The sequence below is a fragment of the Oryctolagus cuniculus genome, chromosome 9 (assembly GCF_964237555.1).
Source record: "Oryctolagus cuniculus chromosome 9, mOryCun1.1, whole genome shotgun sequence".
Lineage (NCBI taxonomy): Eukaryota > Metazoa > Chordata > Mammalia > Lagomorpha > Leporidae > Oryctolagus > Oryctolagus cuniculus.
The window spans coordinates 126,069,815-126,081,688 of record NC_091440.1 but is presented as its reverse complement, the minus strand read 5'-3'; positions in this window follow the sequence as shown (position 1 = coordinate 126,081,688).

Below are 11,874 nucleotides of genomic sequence, written 5' to 3'. Positions count from 1 at the left end.
TGCCATCGGATCAGCGCGGTGCGCCGGCCGCAGCGCGGCTGCCGTGGCGGCCATTGGAGGGTGAACCAACGGCAAAGGAAGACCTTTCTCTCTGTCTCTCTCTCTCACTGTCCACTCTGCCTGTCAAAAAAAAAAAAAAATGACCATATCAAAGCTCAGTTAAGGTGCCAGTTTACAGTCAACACTGTTGGATTGGGGTGCTGCCCTCCAGGGTATACAGTATGTGAGTTGATCCAGCAGTGAGTACATGGGGATGTATCCCAATAAGTACACTAGATGGGGAAACCAACCAAGACATGTGAATAGGATTGGTTCCTTCCATTGTCACTTTCAGATGGACCCCTCCCCCCATCACTTGTGGAATTTGTGCTCTCTTGACAACCACAACCCCTGTTGGACCAGAGGTCCTAGTTCCTCATGGAGAAAAGCAATTTTTACTCTGAGGACAAAGTTGGAATTTAGGGGCCAGCCCTGTGGCATAGAGGGTAAAGCTGTTGCCTTTGGCACCAGCATCTCATATAGGCACAGGTTCATGTCCCAACAGCACCACTGCCAATCCAGTTTCCTGCTAGTGCACCTGAGAAAGCAGCAAAAGATGCCCCAAGTGTTTGGTTCCCTGCCACCCATGTGGGAGACCTGGATGGAGGTCCAGGTCCTGGCTTCAGCCTGGTCCAGCCCTGGCCATTGTGGCCATGTGGGGAGTAAACTAGTGGGTAGAGTCTCTATCTGTCTCTCCCTCTTTCCCTGTAACTCTGACTTTCAAAATAGAAGCAAGTAAACCTTTTTTTTAAAGTTTTTTAAAAGTTAGAATTTGGTTGGTTTGGCTTGCAAAGACCAAAGTGACTAAAAAGATGGGAGAGTACAGCCTGATTTCTAGAGGGCAAGGGTTGCTGTGATGTGGTGCAGGTAGGAAAGGCGATGTGTGGAATGCCAGGGGTTCCCTGAATTTGTCTCTTGCTGTTTCCATGCCCAGAGTTAATAATCCAAAGGATTTAAGGAGTCACTTTATGAAAAGAGCAAAACAATGAAGGGTTCAGTTGTCCAGGGGTGAAAATCTGCATGAGCGTGTTAGGGAACATAGATGAGCTGGAATGTTGACCAAGTGAGGGAGATCTAAAATGAATAGTTCCTAGGGGCCCCTTGCAACAGCAAGGACTTCAATTCACATAATCCCCTTAGATTAAGCCTGTGAAGATGTGGCAGCTGGTCACCACCATAACGTGGCACTGAGACACACTGAGTTTAATGGAAACCTGGAGCAGATGGAAGAGGTATAACTAAGGTGGATGCTATCAGACAGCTCTTGTTCCCAATTTCACATTCTGAGCTTCACATTTTATACCAATGATTGTTACGGCGACCAGACCTGCTCAGACTGTGGTAAGAGTCATTGAGTGGGAACTTGACAGTGCCTTATCTTGGGCCTGATGACATTCGCCTGACTCTCTGATGCCAGGGAATGGAAGGTCTGTGTTTATCAGTTCACCACCCACACTATGCAACTAGGAAGCAAAGGAGGCTCAAGGTTGGCGAGGCCACGCTTGATGGCCACTGATGTAAGAACTACTGGAAAATGCATTTCTCCTCTGTTTCTTGAGCAGATAGTGCTAACACACATTTTACCAGCTTCCTCTGGCAGTCCCATAATATCCTGAAGCAGAGACCAACTTTACATCACAATCTTCAGTAAACCGATTTCCTCTTTCCCTGTTCAGTTCCCCATCCTTCATACCTGCTTTTTTGTTCCCTTTGTCATATAAGCCAAATGCATGCAAACTTTTATCCCAAACTCAGGTTTTAGAAGGAAATATATGATTCCCACTGTGTTGACATTATTTGTTAACATACCCTTCTCCCTGTTGAACTATAAGTTCCTTGAAGGCAGGGAGCAATAGGTGTTCAATGGGTGTCTAGTGAATGAATTGAATCAAGACAAATTCAACATTCTTTTTCTCCATATATGGCCTTGGCATGATCCTTTCCTGGGATAAAGTATAGCACCGGTTTTCAAGAAAATTAAATATTTATTTATTTATTTATTTATTTATTTTTGACAGGCAGAGTTAGACAGTGAGAGAGAGAGAAAGGTCTTCCTTTTTCCGTTGGTTCACCCCCCAAGTGGCCGCTAGGGCCGGCGCGTTGCAGCCGGCGCTGCACCGATCCAAAGCCAGGAGCCAGGTGCCTCCTCCTGGTCTCCCATGCAGGTGGAGGGCACAAGCACTTGGGCCATCCTCCACTGCACTCCCGGGCCACAGCAGAGAGCTGGACTGGAAGAGGGGCAACCGGGACAGAATCCGGTGCCCCGACCGGGACTAGAACCTGGGGTGCTAGCGCCACAGGCGGAGGATGAGCTTAGTGAGCCATGGTGCCGGCCCAAGAAAATTAAATTTATGTAAAAGTGAAAACAAAGTTGATGAGGCAAACATTGTGGTGCAGTGGGTTAACCCACCACTTGGGCCACCACATCCTGTGTCTCAGTGCTGATTTGAGTCCTGGCTCATTTACTTCTGATCCAGCTTCTTGTTAATGTACATGGCAAGGCAATAGGTAATGACCCAAATAGTTGGGTCTCTACTGCCATGTGGGAGAACCATGTGGAATCTTGGGCTCCTGGCTTCAGCCTGAGCCATCCTAGGCTATTGTAGGTATTTGGGGAGTGAACCAATGGATGGAAGAGCTTTCTTTTGCTTTCTCTTCTTCCATATCTTTCTCTCTCTTCCCCTTCTCTCCCCATGATTCCCTGTCTCTCTGTCACTGGGCCTTTCATGTAAATAATCTTAAAAAATAAAATGGGCATATTTGCCATTGTAAAATGTCTCACATCTATTTTCCTGTAAACAAGAACAGTTAGGCCAATACCAGAGAGAAAATGATATCACCTCACTTTGGAAATTAAACACTATTAAAATAATTAAAGTTATAGAAAAATCATCTGCCAGTAGACTGAGGAGAGACGGTCAAATGTGGAAAGCAGCCACTCTAATAGATATAATTGCATGGATTGCAATAATAGCTACTGTTTGTTGAAAGCCAAATGCATGGTAGGCACTTTTCTAAGTGATTTACATGTATTTTCTCAGTTAATCCTTACCATCTCCTATGTGTGGAATTTTATACACATGAAGACAGAGGTATGGAGATATTAAGTAACTTGCCAAGTTCACCTAGAGGAAACCTGAGTCAGTGAAATGAGCTCAGGCTCTTGTATTGTAGACCACATGTTCTGATGTTATGGCGTGGTGGATTAAGCTGCTGCCTGCAATGTCAGCACCTTATATGGGTACTAGTTTAAATCCTGTCTGCTTCACTTCCAATCCAGCTCCCTGCTGATGTGTCTGGGAAAGCAGCGGAAGATGACCCCTGCACCTACGTGGGAGACCTGGATGAACTTTCTGGCCCTTGGCTTCAGCATGGCCCAGGCCCAGCTGTTGTGGCCATCTAGGGAGTCTAGGAAGTGAACCAGCAGATGGAAGCACTCTCTCTCTTGCTCTCTCTCTCTCTCACTGTAGCTCTGCCTTTCAAATAAACTAAATACATCTTTTAAAAAAGACAAATATGCTGTCTGCCATTATAGTATACCTAAGTGATTCATATGAGTGATCTGTTTGTTCTGCATATGAGTTTGAAGTCTGCTGAAAAGAACTGAGCTATCATCACTTCTAAATATATAACCCAAGATGATTCCTGGCTATATTCCAGAGTCAGGATACAAATTAAAAGTCATGGAAGTGGACCTAGAGTGGTTTGGGTATGGTTTTTCTCCCAAAAGGTCATGTGTTAGAAACTTGGTCTCCAGTGCAACAATATTAAAAGGCATTGGAACCATTAAGAGGAGAAGTTTCCTGCAAGTAAAGTAGGTCACTGGGGCTCAGTCCTCATGGGAGTCAATAGAATTCTTGTGGGCCTTTGGCTAGTTTTCAAGAGGATTGTAGAAGAGCAAGATTGGCCTCTCCCTGCTCTCTGGTTTCCTTTCTTGCGATTCTCTCCTTCTCGCTCACACTCACTCCATGATGCCAGTCACTGTGACATCCTTACCAGAGCCGTGGTGATGCCAGCACCATGCCCTTGAACCTCCAAAACTGTGAGTGAACCACTTTTTTTTTTTACCCAGCCTCAGGTATTTTGTTATAGAAGTCGAAAACACATGAATAATCAGTGTATGTTTTACCTTTTACTAGCACACCTAACACTAAAGGTATAAACGAATTGTATGCCAACAGGCTTATATCTATATCTTTTTAATTTCTGAGTCTGGCCTTTATTTGACTCTACCACATGAGTATAATTTATTAGGGACGATACAATCGAGGAGTTCAGAGACCTTACTTTTAACCCCAGGATAGCTATCAATGCTATTAAACAAATTAATCAGCTTCCTGTGCTGTAGTTTTCTTCTTGTGCCCCATGGATACCTGCTCTCCATTTAACCACTGGGTTCTTACAAGGTTACAATGAATGTGGTTTGTGAAAGCTAAGTGCTATTTAAGTGTTTAGCACCATTAATCATTACTTTCCATCACTGAGTTTATTATGCAACTGCTATATGACCCAGCACTGTTCACTGTATAAGATCATCTTTCCTATAATCAAAATAATCCCTAAACCAAAAGTGTTATTATTACTCTTGGGGCTAATGCTGTATTTTTAGAGATGACACAGTGAAAGAATGCTTAAACCTCTGGGAATGCATAAGTGTTTTCTTTTCCTCTCTTTTCATATTAAAGAAACTGTTGAATGTTCTGGACAAATTCTCCTTTGGGTGCGGTTCGTAGCCTCAACGGTTCAGTTTCTCTTCCCTTGGAAACTTTGTGATGGTTTTGGTAACCAGAATCCTTCGAACCCTTGTTCATGATGTAGAAACAACGTCAAGTATAGCTGTTGGTCAAATTCTTATTTATCTTCCAACCCAATTTAGCTGCCACAAGAATGGTCAGGCTTGTCTCAAACAGAGGACAGGCAATTTCCATGCAGATACTAACGAAGGACACGTGGAACCTCTAGTGCTCTGTCCACACCAGGGCAGGATGGGAGATAATTCACTTTAAACAGGAGAGAGATGGAGGCTCATGGGAAATAGGTTGGAAGTTAACACACAAGTTGACTGTGAACTCTTAAAGAGGAGATGGAACCTTCTTTTCTGCCATATTCTCAGAATCTAGTACAGCTCACCATAAGCATTTTAGCGCATGATTTTGAGGGTGGAATGAACAGACATTTAGCCTAAGAAAACTCATAGCTTTCACTTATTAAGGGGAATAATTGTGAAGCTGCAGTTATAAAGTCAGGATTCTGGCTTCTTCCCCTCAAAACCTGTGTATTTATTGAACTTTTAAAGCCTACAATTTCTCATCTGTCAAATGGGAATTAAAATCTCCTGCACAGGAGTAACAGAGGACTCTCAAGTGCGTATCTGACCCGACACTTGAGCTTCAAACCTTGCGGTCCTGAGGATCACATCCATGTTCTTATGTGCAACACCAAACCCCCCACAATCTGCTCTCTGGCAGCTCTTAGAAAGAGCTTGTTGGACAAACAAACCCTACACTTGCAAATGGAAGTGACTGGAGGATTTATAAGCCATAAGGCTTGGCTGAAGCACAGTCATGAATATGTAGACAGCATAGTTCTTTTAATATCAGGTCAGTGATGCAGTTCCAGAGGTTAGGAACTCATCCATTGCAAATAACAGACAGCCCTACTACAATGATTGAAGTGGATGGGAGGGAATATAAAACACAAAAGCCCTGAGCAGAGAAGCAAATTGGCTTATTCTAGAAGAAAGTGTCCCTTGAGGGTACCGATCAAGGCTAGAGAAGAAGGCAAGGCTGGGGCCAAATCACATACTGGGAGTCTGAATTCGGTGCTAGGTGCAATAGGATAGGACTCAACGGCTGTTAAGCAGTTCACAAAAAAAGATGTGGTGAAAAAACTGGCTGGAGCCAAGGGTTTGGCATCACAATGAAGGGAATGGTGGAGACATTTACATGGGACGGCAGAGAGAAATCAATTTTGTTGGTTATGGGGGCAGAGCAGAGGAAATAAAAAGTTTTGTTTTAGAAATGTGAGCTTAGAGATGCATTCTGGGCACACATCACTGTGGACAGTTCAAGTAGTAGCTAAATGCTGGAGTCTGGAGCTCGGGAAAACGCTCTAGGCTGGAGAAAGCTTCTTTCCCTATCAGGGTTGGAGGCTTCCTGTTAGTGTTTACCATGGGGGTTTTCAAATTCTTCTCCTGGGATCCTGGGGTTTCCAGGAAACTTAATGGGGTGACTCAGCAAAGCAAAGGAAAGTTCAAAGGGTCAGAGGGATGGAGCTCCTTTCACAACACAGATCCCGTTCATTGTTTTCTGTTTAAATTTGTTTCCTGCACATGAATTCCAAATGAGACTTTCTTCTAACAATTGTTTGTGCGTCACATTACGTTATGCAGGATCCTTTTCTAACATACACATGTATATATACTGGTATATTTTAGTATATAGATGAACCAGCTGAAATAATGCAATAACCTTTTGCAGGGGACACCATTACTAGCCCTATTTTGTGCTGGGAAACTGAGGCAGAGAGCTTAAGTGACTAACGTAAGATCACAAAGTTAGGAAGAGTGAAGCCGGAGTTACGTTGGCATTTCTTGTACCCCGGAATCATACTACAGATGTCATACAAGCTCTCCAAGGCTTGAACCTACTTTGCTGCCCCATGGCTTGTAACAGAACCCAAAGAAACCCATGCTCCAACCAGCCTATATTGTGTACCATTCCTCAAGTCACTCATCTTCGTTCTTCAGAAACCCAGCTACATGTAGACACCTTCATAAAACCTTGCTTCACTCCATATTTTCTGAAGGCAGAATGAATCAGAGTTTATTTTTGTCAAGATTTATTTATTGGGGCCGACGCTATGGCACAGTGGGTTAACGCCCTGGCCTGAAGTGCCCGCATCCCATATGGGCGCTGGTTCAAGACCTGGCTGCTCCACTTCCCATCCAGCTCTCTGCTATGGCCTGAGAAAGCAGTAGAAGATGGCCCAAGTCCTTGGGACTCTGCACCCACGTGGGAGACCAGGAAGAAGCTCCTGGCTCCTGGCTTCAGATCTGTGCAGCTCCAGCCATCGCGGCCAATTGGGGAGTGAACCAGTGGATGGAAGATCTCTCTCTCTCTCTGCCTCTCCTATCTCTGTGTAACTCTGCCTTTCAAATTAATAACTAAATAAATCTTTATTACAAAGTTACAAAGAAACAGAAAGAGAGAGAGAGAGAGAAGTCTTCCATTCAATGATTTGCTCCCCAAATGACCACAGTGGCTGGAGCTGGACCCATCTGAAGCTGGGAGCCAGAAGCTTCTTCCAGGTCCTCCATGTGGGTGCAGGGTACCAAGCACTTGGGCCATGTTCTGCTGCTTTCCCAGGCCATAGCAGAGAGCTGGATCAGAAGTGGAGCAGCCAGGACTTGAACCGGTGCCCCGTATGGGATGCCGGCACTGCAGGCAGCAACTTTACCTGCTACATCACATTGCCAACCCCATTATTTGGCTTTTAAAAATATTTTTTTAAATTTAGTTTCATTTTATTTGAAAGCGAGAGGAATTTTATTTATTTTATTTAAAGAGAGAGGAATACAGAGGGGGAGGAAAAAAAGGAGAAAGTGAAAGATCTTTGTATCCACTGGTGTACTCTGCACATGCCTGCAATAGCCAGCACTGGGCCAGGCTAGACCTTGGAGCCTGGAAATCCATCTGGGTCTCCCATGCGGGTGGCAGAGATCCAAGCATTTGAACGGTCACCTGCTCCCTCCCAGGGTGGGCACTAGTAGGAAGCTGGATCAAAATCTGGGCAGCACTTTGATTTGGCATGTGGGTGTCCCAAGTGGTGATTTAGCCGCTGCACCAAACACCCACCTCTCCTTTGGACTTTGAGCATGCTCTCTCACAGTGCATTTACAGCAGTTATGGTTTTTGTTTTATTTTTTTGTGAACAGATCTGTATCCTCCTTATTCCACATTCACACAGAGATTGTGAAAACCTTAACGGCAACAGCACTTCTCCATTGTTTACCTGAACCCCAAGAGGCCTGTGCCATTCAGAAACTGACAGTCAGTAAATGCAGACACAGAAGCAGTGACAGCATAGTAGAGTGCTTGCTATAGAAAGTGCCACTTCAGACCATTTGGGTTCAACCCCTAAGTCTGCCACTTGCTTCCTGAGCTTGGAGGAGTTCTTTTGCCTCCTTTTAACTTAGCTTATACACTGTAATACACAAATCACAACATTACCTATTTTCTGGTGCTGTTAGAAGAGTTACCTAAGACGTATAAAGTTCTTGGCACAGTGTTTGGCACTTATTAGGATCTGATAAAGGTTTCCTGCTACTATTTCATTACCTTTATTATAGAAACACTTCCCAGTGCATCCTTGATGGTTGCATTTTGTGTTTATAGCACTTGCAACTCGGAATGATTGAATTAATAGACTATGCATGTTTATTCATTAGTTGATACAACAAATGTTGTGCAATGCCATGTTCTACTGCTGTACTCGTGTCTGAGGTCTTACTGGTGAACCACATAGATAAGTTTCTGCATTTTCAGAGATAATAATCTCACTTGGTTGAGCTAAGACTATACCTGTGGAACAAAGAAGTACACAGGTAAGTACACCACAGGATAGTGATTAAGGGTATGACAATAGGAGGACAGAGAGGGATGGCAACAGAGGAGAGGATCTTTCTCAGATTTGAGTGGGCAGTATGTTAGATAATGAACCCCAGCAGCTACCCTGGGCCGTGGATTAAAAGAACACTCGACTGGATGAATCAACAGAGGATACACAGGAGAGCAGAGCCCACTGGAGGAACTTAGACAAGTTCAGTGGGACCACATTCAAGGTGGCAGAAAGCAGCAGGCGCAGATCATGGAGAATCTTCTGGGTAGTTAGTTTGAACTCCATTAATGCAACCAAGAGGGTGGGATTTAGGTAAAGGGGAGGCACTGGATCCCAGGCAGGGAGCCGGAGATCTCCCAAGCTTGTTTGTCAGAGGCTGATTGCTTGCTCCCGGGGACCTCGCTACACTGCTGTCAGGTTGCCGGAGCAGCACAGACAAGGGGCAGGTGAAGCTGCAGGAGACCCGTTTCAAGCTGATCTTTAGATCTAAGCTGAACATTCCTCATTATAATACTAAATTCTCCACCTGGAGGAAGAGATTGGGCCCTTTTCTGGACACATGGAGAAACATGGAGATGCATGTTCCTGACACTGTATGAGCAGGAGGGCCTCCCTCTCCTGCTTTGTTGCATCTCGGACACTCCCTCAACCATGGCTGTGAAACTTCTACTTGAGGCCAACTATTTGGTGACAGCCCCAAGCGAGTGGGCTCCTTGCGTCTGCTTGCATTGTAAGAAAAACAGTTAATTGTGGAAAGACTTGGTTAAAGGACAACTTGATCAGAGTTGTGTTATAATAATACCTTTCTGGCTGTGGTGCACAGCCAGAAATGCTCCTCTTCTGATCCAGCTCTATGCCACGGCCTGAGAAAGCAGTGGAAGATGGCCCAAGCACTAGAGGCCCTGTACTAGCGTGGGAGACCTGGAAGAAGTTCCTGGCCCCTGGCTTCAGATCAGCCCAGCTCTGGCCATTGTGACCATTTAGGGAGTGAACCAGCAGTTGGAAGACCTTTCTGTTTGTCTCTGCCTCTTAAATAAATAAATAACATCTTTAAAAAAAAGATGGGAGGAGGTAGGTGGAAGAGTGGGTGAAGAAATGAGGACAGGAGCTAAATCAGAAGGGCTGGTGGGGGAGTGGCGAAGTGGAGGGAGGTGAACAAGCCTAGTGTGATGTTTTACTCTCTGAGAGATAGCTAGTGGTCCAGAATCTGGGGAAAGAAAGTGTAGTAGGCCAGGGCTGGTGAGAGAATGAATTCCCTTCGGGACAGATCTTGTTTCAGTTGCTTAAGACGTTCAGGCAGAGAAAGCACATAGTTGAATTTATGCGTGGCTTGAGTTTGCCAGTCAGGGATTGAAAGAATAAAGGGTAGGATGGTCAAGCATGCTGCCAAGGGTTTTGTTGAAATGGTGGTTTGTGGCAACTAGATAGAGCAGGATGAGAATAGAGGGAGTCTGCATAAATAGAGAGAATTGAGGGCACAAAAACAGGGAGGTGCTGTCAAAGAGCATACAGAGTAATGGCAGATAAGTAAGTGGGAAGAAGGGAAGAACGGAATTTACAGTTAAAATATTGGAGTTGATGGTTTTAAAGAACAAACTCTCCAGAGGGAAGACAGGGGCCAAACTGTACTCACTGGAGTGGCAACAGAAATGGAGTAAAAGTGAAAGTCAGCAGAGATGAATACATTTACAAATGATAGAATCGGGTGTCGTGTAGTCAGGCTGGTGCCTTTCACATCATTCAAGGTCATGATGACTTGGGAGGGAGAGGAAACACCTAACACAGCTGTGCTCCCTGTCAGTCAACCTGGTTCAGTGCCTGGAATGCCAGGAGGTGACACCAGGGAGCACACATGGAAAGCATGAATAAAAGAAAACTGTCTAAATGTAGACTTTCAGGGAGTCCCTGCGTGCCCAGGCACACCTCATAGTCAAGGTATTTTAGAGAGAGGATGCTACACAACGGAACCCAGCAGAGGGCTATACTCCCAGGAACTGAGTGAAAGCAGGTGCTGTTATCAGCACAAGCCAGTTGTCCACCTGGGAGATGCAGCCACCTCCTGCTGTTCATTTTTTCCCTGGCTTTGAAACACTGGCACCCCAGGGAGAGAATGGTGAATGTAAGAAAACAGGAAACTCTTCAGAATTTCTTCTTTCTGAAAGGCTATTTTTAAGACCATATTTTTAAAGCATTTTTAAGAAAAAAAAAGTTTTGCAGCATTTCCCCTTCTCTAAAATCGAGATGGAAGGAAATGCAAAAACAAATCAGTAAAAAGAACTGGAAATTCTCCACTCCTGGTGTGTTCCAGTACAAATAGCATGGGAGGTGTGGAAAACTCCACAAGACAGCATTTCATAGGATCACAGGACTTCTGAGCTGGAAGAGGCACCGGATCCAGTGAACCAGCGCTTCTTTCTAAATAAGGATGCTCTGATGAGGCCAGTGGAGTGGAGAGCAGTCAGGCCGGAACATCACAGAGTAGGGAAATCAATGCGTGTTTCTGGCAAAGTAACCTTTGCCGATTATAGCAAAAAAAAAGCTAAAATTCTATTTTTCCTATGAGAATATTAGAGATTAATTTAATTATGGAAATGTAACTCCAGTGAGAATTTTCATAATAATTGTACTAAGACTTCTCAGTGAATACTTAGTTCATATAAATTTGTCATGTTATCTTGACACTGCAACTTTGAAATAATGACCATAATGGGATGACAAATAATTTTTTTATAAAAAGATAATTAATTAATTAATTTGAAAGACGGAGTGACACAGAAAGAAGGGGAAACTCCAGGTGGCCAGAACAGCAGGTTCTGGGCCAGGACAAAGCCAGGAGTCAAGTGCTCCATCCTGGTTTCCTGTATTAGTGACAGAGGCCCAAGTACTCAGGCCGTCCTCCCTGGTGCATTACCAGGAAGCAGATTCAGAAGCGGAGTAGCCTGGCCCAGAATTGACATTCCAGATGTGAGGTGCCAAAGTTGCAGATGGAGGCTTAGCTCAGGGGTCCACAAGGCTGGTCCCAACAATTCCTTTAGAAGCAAACTCATCATCCTGTTAATGCAGCTAGCAATCTGAAATAATGCGAATTAGGAAGTTCAAAATGACTTGTACTGTAATGGTATGACTGTTTTATTTTCTCACAATAAGTATGCCTAGTCATTGTTTTCCTTCTTTCACTTAACTGATTCATACGTGTACCCCTAGCATGTACCTGAC